General features: G+C 38.8%; 1 long non-coding RNA gene across 1 annotated transcript; it reads right to left on the bottom strand.

Moving 5' to 3' along the window:
* Window positions 1-4257: 4257 nt before the first annotated feature.
* Window positions 4258-6322, bottom strand: LOC140727274 (uncharacterized). The gene is made up of 3 exons (XR_012098814.1): window positions 6188-6322; window positions 5785-5940; window positions 4258-4353 (listed from the first exon to the last, which is right to left on the bottom strand). It is a non-coding gene; the product is annotated as an uncharacterized lncRNA (long non-coding RNA).
* Window positions 6323-6963: the final 641 nt, after the last annotated feature.

Raw genomic sequence — 6963 nt, 5'->3', positions numbered from 1 at the left:
CTTTCACTGTGAAAATGCAGTCCAAAACTACACTCAATAACCACTTTATTATGTACCTCCTGTACCTAATGAAGTGGACTTTGAATGTATGTTTGTGGTTTCCTGTTGCATCCACTCCAAGGTTTGGCCTGTTGTGTGTTCAGAGACCACTGTGGTAACGAGTGGTTGTTTGTGTTACTGTTGCCTTCCTGTCAGCTTGAACTAGTCTGGCTATTCTCCTCTGACCTCCCTCACTAACAGGGTGTTTTTGGCCACAGCATCCACAGAACTGGATGTTTTGTTTTGTTTTTCACACCAGTCTCTGCAACCTCTAGAGACTGTTCTGCATGAAAATCCCAGGAGATCAGCAGCTTCTGAGATATTTAAACCATCCCGTGTGGCACCAACAATTATTCCACGATCAAAGTCACTTAGATCACATTTCTCCTCATGCTGATATTAGGTGTACTTAATAAAATGGCTGCTTAGTGTACACCCATTTTTTCCAAATGTCCCAATTTCAGACTGGCTCTTCTGTGAAAGTAAGTGTGCACGTCCTCCTAAGGTATCTCTTACTCTTTGGCAAGTCCTTACATTTGTATCATCAACAGATTTTAACTCTGTGGTATCCAGAGCCATGCTTCACTCTCCAAGAGAAAGCTATTTTTTTTCTGTACTGTCATAAATTGTTGAAAAATATGTTCTTTATTCCAATAGCTTCGGATTATTCACAGAATGAGGCAAATGACAATGTGTGACTGTCTGAGATGCTGGTAACAGCTTTTGTGTGTACCATTACTGACAAATGCAGCCACTTTAGTTAGACATGCCATTTAATATTCCACTTGAAGAATAGAATGAGCATGATTGGATTCTAACATTAACCCTATCCGTGACTTGGCAGTGGCTCTGCATGAACAAAATGCTCTGGGGGATGTTGCTGACATAAAGTGATGGAAAATCTCACAAAGCAGCCTAATAGTCTGGTGTCTAATAGCAGGAAAAAGTATACTGCCTTCAATGTTCATCTTAAGATGGAGATTCAATGACTAGTGGGTATATTCTGCAGGCATAAACACCAGTGAGCACAAGTTAGTGACATTTCCTCCTGTACTTGCTGAAATGTACATCAACAGGAAAGAGTCTTGTATTCGTTTAGACAGCTGCCTTCACAACTCAAGCTTAAGGAAAAAAGTTTCTATCATAAGGTTACAGGAGATTTACCAGGATGTTGCCTGGATTGGAGAGTGTGCCTTATGAAAATAGGTTGAGTGAACTTGACCTTTTCTCCTGGCAGCGATGGAGGATATGAGGTGACTTGATAGAGGTGTATAAGATGATGAGAGGCATTGATCGTGTGGATAGTCAGAGGCTTTTTCCCAGGGCTGAAATGGCTCACATGCGGCAGCATAGTTTTAAGGCGCTTGGAAACAGATACAGAGGGGATGTCAGGGGTAAATTTTTCACACAGAGAGGTCAGCGCATGGAATGCACTGCCAGTGGCAGTGGTGGAGGCAGATATCATAGGGTCATTTAAGAGACTCTTAGATAGGTACATGGAGCTTAGAAAAATAGAGGGCTATGCGGTAGGGAAATTCTAGGCAGCTTCTAGAGAAGGTTACATGGTCGGCACAACATTGCGGGCTGAAGGGCCTGTAATGTGCTGTAGGTATCTATCGTCTATTCCATCAGTTGAAATCAAAAATCTCTAGATGAACAGGAATGTGAATTTTAATTAAAGGACCAAGGGATATAGATAGGTTAAGTGAGTGTTATGCTGTTGCAACTAAGAGCATCTCAGCTACTTGTGGTACTTGATGAAACACGGTTTTCCTCAGGTTTTCCTCAGGTTTTGCTCTGTGGCATCATGTTTTAGAGGATGGTGATCCTATCTTATACACATACATCTAGAAACTAGGGGTAGATTCCAGGACACTATACTGCTAATCTCCTGAAATCCTTCTGTCCTCAGATGTATTTAGATTCAAGTGAATATCAATTGCCATGTGCAGGTTAGTTGGAGGTAGCAAAGTATTCTGATCTGGGTCCCTTAAACATTTAAACTTGAATCTGAAAAGCTGAAAAACTTTGGAAAAATTAAGTACTTATGACCTTTCCTGGGTCTTCAGAATCTGGTTTATTATCACCGGCATGTGACGTGAACTTTGTTAACTTAGCAGCCGCAGTTCAATGCAATACATAATCTAGCAGAGAGAGAGGTAAAAAATAACAATAATAAAGAAAATAAAACATAAAAATAAATAAACAAGTAAATCAATTATGTATATTGAATAGATTATTAAAAAATATACAAAAAACAGAAATGCTGTGTATTAAAAAAGTGAGGAAGTGTCCAAAGCTTCAATGTCTATTTAGGAATCAGATGGCAGAGGGGAAGAAGCTGTTCCTGAATCACTGAGTGTGTGCCTTCAAGCTTCTGTACCTCCTTCCTGATTGTAACAGTGAGAAAAGGGCATGCCCTGGGTGCTGGAGGTCCTTAATAATGGGCATTGCCTTTCTGAGCCACCGCTCCCTAAAGATGTCCTTGGTACTTTGTAGACTAGTGCCCAAGACAGAGCTGACTAGATTTGAAACCTTCTGCAGCTTCATTCGGTCCTATGCAGTAGCCCCTCCATACCAGACAGTGATGCAACCTGTCAGAATGCTCCAAAACCACGGTACAACTATAGAAGTTTTTGAATGTATCTGTTGACATGTCAAATGTCTTCAAACTCCTAATAAAGTATAGCCGCTGTCTTGCCTTCTTTATGACTACATCAATATGTTGGGACCAGGTTAGATCCTCAGAGATCTTGACAGCCAGGAACTTGAAACTGCTCACACTCTCCACTTCTGATCCCTCTATGAGGACTGGTATGTGTTCCTTCGTCTTACCCTTCCTGAAGTCCACAATCAGCTCTTTCGTCTTACTGACATTGAGGGCCAGGTTGTTGCTGTGGCACTATTCCACTAGTTGGCATATCTCACTCCTGTATGCCTTCTCGTCACCACCTGAGATTCTGCCAACAATGGCTATATCGTCAGCAAATTAGCAGATGGTATTTGAGCTATGCCTAGCCACACAGTCATGTGTATATAGAGAGTAGAGCAGTGGGCTAAGCACAGACCCCTGAGGTATGGCAGTGTTGATCGTCAGCGAGGAGGATATGTTATCACCAATCCATACAGATTGTGGTCTTCTGGTTAGGAAGTTGAGGATCTAATTGCAGAGGGAGGTCCAGAGGCCCAGGTTCTCAATCAGGATTGTGGGAACGATGGTATTAAATGCTGAGCTATAGTCAATGAACAGCATCCTGATGTGTTGTCTAGGTGGGCTTTAGTTGAAATTATCCTTAACAAAAAAGAAAATGTCTTGAATCTTCTGCCCTCTCATGTAAACATCATGAATGGGTTTAGAGGAAACTCGGACTCCCTCTTAGTGCTTTTTTCAGATTCAAGATGTCCCCAAAAACTTTGCAATCAAATCTGTACTTTGTTTTAATATATCTATTAATGGCCTAAATTTCCAAGTTTCTCAACCATCAACACAAGATGGTAACAATAAACTAGAAGCTCATATGGACAGTCATATGAACTTCATAGTTAGACATTTGTTTCTTACAATGAAAAGTTCATCTCCACAACAGCCAAGACCTTCTCACCATTTACATTTGTCAAATTGGAAATATAATGACATATTGCCCTATCTCTAACCTAGAAAGGAACAACTGCACAATCCCCAAGAACCTCAACAATGTTCAGGATAGATCAGCACAGTTTCACTGTATTCAGAGGCATTTTATGCACAATTTATAGTATGCCTTCGAGCAAAATACTAAACTTAAAGAAGAAGCGTCTCCCAGATCAAGGTCAAGCCCTCCGCCAAATCACACAATCCTGACTTGGAATAAATTACTATATATTCTTAAAAAAGCAAAAAACTACAGGTTTCGGCAATCTGAATTCTAAACCGAAAACACTGGAAATCTCAGTAAGTCTGGCAGAGAGAGACTCACAGAATTAATATTTCAGATCCAATGCCTGCATTAGCTCTGAAACTCCCATCACCAATTTCAACACAAAATTCAATGCAACAAAATTCATAAATTATAATCAAGGCTATAAACTATTCACACCAAATTAAAAGAAATTCCTGATATAAAGAGACATTTCAGACATATAGAGATATGACTCACTTGCACAGCTATTGCACTTAATTTAAAATATGGAAAAATAAAATTGATAACCTTGCATGTAAAGCAACTTTCGTGGCTTCTTGGGGACATCTCCTTATTGATCAATAGTCTTGAGGTCTTGAGGCCTTACCACTGGTTGAAATATACAGGCAGTGATTTCTGTGTTAGGTTGCTTGCCCTAGAAACATTGATACCAAATTACATTTTTATTTGTGTTTATAGGGCTATTAATCAAAGCCTTGATATTAGCTTGAACATTTTGTGAATGTTCAGGTGAATTTTTTGTGAGATTTAGATATATTAGATTAGTTATTCATTCAGTTATCAATATTATCATATGTTTTCTATGCTTTTCACAAAGACGGCAACCACAATAAGAACTCAGAATGGACAATTTGCTGCTTGAAGGGATTAATCAGGTTACATCTCAGGGGAAAATCGACTAAACTCTAAATAAAATATTGATTGATGGCCCTCCATTGATTGGGGACAACCGTGGATGTTGCGTCCTAGCTGTTGAATTCGATACACAAGTCAGAGCAGTATGATATAGTAAGCAAGTTGTTGCCCAAGCAGCTAGATTCCCCTCTCCATGTAGCTGACAAATCCAAAGGAATGGCAGAGACTAATGCATTTTGGCACCAGTGGCATTGCAGGAGTTGCCAGTCAGCATTGAACTCAATGTAGGACTAACTAAGGCAATCCGGTTCCAGATTTTCCCTTGGAGTTTACTCCCAAAGACGTCCCCATGAGTGGGTATAGCTGCAAAGCAGAGGAGGTTTGAGATCAGAGTTTTCCTTCTAGATGAGCTGCCAACCACGGCTGATGAGTCTTCAGCTGCCTGGATAACCAAACTAAGAAGTGAAATACCTCTATAGTATTAGATCTGAAGCACACATTACTATGTTTAATTGAAGTTCACGTCCATTGTTTTATTGGATACTTGGAGCTATTTATTATGAGTAGATTAATACTTTAATTCTCAACCTAAATAAACATATTTCCTTCATGCAGTAATCTGCAGATTATGGTAGAGTGTACTGCTAAAATGTTCAATTGATACAGATTGATCGGGCATAGAAAATAAATAAGGCTGCATGTTAAAATTTGAATTACCGCAAGAGATTATAAAACAGCTCAGCTGAAAAAAAACTAAATTGATGGTAATTCAACACCTTTTTAATTAACTAAGATCTTTCAAAATGAATCAATATTATTAATTATTTTAAGCATCGCCATATTTTATTCCTATCATTTTCTCAGATATCTGTCTACATCACAGTAAACCACTTACTTATCAGATATGATTAATATATTCCCTAAAAATGTTGTTGACTAAATAAATAATAACTGCAGAGATACTTATATCTCCCATCCAATCATATATCAAGTTATGTGATTGCTGGATATCAATGAAAGTTGGAATGTACATCTTTTATCAAAAATGTGGCTGAATTGCAGATATCTTAACTCAAAATTAGATACCTTGTTTGATCTGGCAAATCCAGCCTGATTCTCATATCTAAGCCAGGCACTTTCATTATTAGAATCAAACTACATTATTCACTTCCATTTTTGGATAACAATACAGCCAATAATTTTGTCTTACCATTGTGAGCTCCTCTGGACTAATATTTTGTTTATTTATACCATAACCGTTCCATCTTGTCTCACATTATCATCTCGTTGGGCCTCAGTCTCTCCTTCCTTTTCCTGTAACAGCAGCAAACAAACTGCTGCAGGAACTCAGCAGATTGAGCAGCGTCTGTTGGGGAAAAGGATTGAATTACCAATTAAGAAAGACCAATTCCTTACCACCCACAGATGATTCTCAACCCACTGAGTTCCTCCAGCAATTTGATGTTTTTACTCCAATTCCAGCCTCTAATATTTTTCTATAACAGATCCCTCTATGCTCCCCCTCCCTTATTTCACTCCTTTTCCTGCTTCTATGCTTGTTTAAAACCAGTAGCACTTCTATCATTTTCTGGTTTCATTGAATGCACACGAACCTGTGGGGTGAAACAATGGTGCACTTAGTAGAGTTGCTTCCTCATACTTGCAGTGAGCAGGGTTCAGTCCTAACCTCTGGTGCTGTTTCTGCAAAGTCTGCACATTCTCCCAGCTGGTCCAGTTTTCTCCCACATCCCTAGGGTGAAGAGATTGATAGGTTAATGGACCACTTGAAATTGTCCCATTTGTGTAGGTGAGTGGTAAAATCTGGCAGAGCTAATGGAAGTGTGGAGAGAGTAAAATGGTTTTAGTGTAGGTGGGAGCATGGACTCAGTAGGTTGAAGAGTCTATTTTTGTAACCTATGACTCTATTAACTCTGCTTCACTTTCCACTACCTACTCGCTTCATAATTCTACCCAATGGAAGCAATATGAGTCATTTTAGTCCTTTCCGCTACTTGGAAACCAAATGGTTTATGGTGAGCTATGTGTTTTACACCCTATCCAATTTTATATTTTATTGACATTAAAAATTTTGCAGTGTTAAATATCCTGCCACTCCAAGCTGGTCTATTCTGAAACAAATGCATTAGATCAAGATTTCCCACTATTCAATTAAAAATTCAAAATCTGTAAGAATGTATAAATATTTTTACTGTACAGCATGCATTTACACTTTCTGTCTTAAAATTAATTGGTTACAGATAGATACAGTGAACTGTGTGAAACATTGATTAATAATGAAGAAAGGGTTGGTCAACACAACAGGTTGTCCATAATTAAAATGTCACAGTTCTTATGTGTTGTTCTTGGAAAAGCAAGGTTGCATTTAAAG

Source organism: Hemitrygon akajei, chromosome 1 (assembly GCF_048418815.1).
Source record: "Hemitrygon akajei chromosome 1, sHemAka1.3, whole genome shotgun sequence".
Lineage (NCBI taxonomy): Eukaryota > Metazoa > Chordata > Chondrichthyes > Myliobatiformes > Dasyatidae > Hemitrygon > Hemitrygon akajei.
This window is presented reverse-complemented; position numbering and strand designations above follow the sequence as displayed.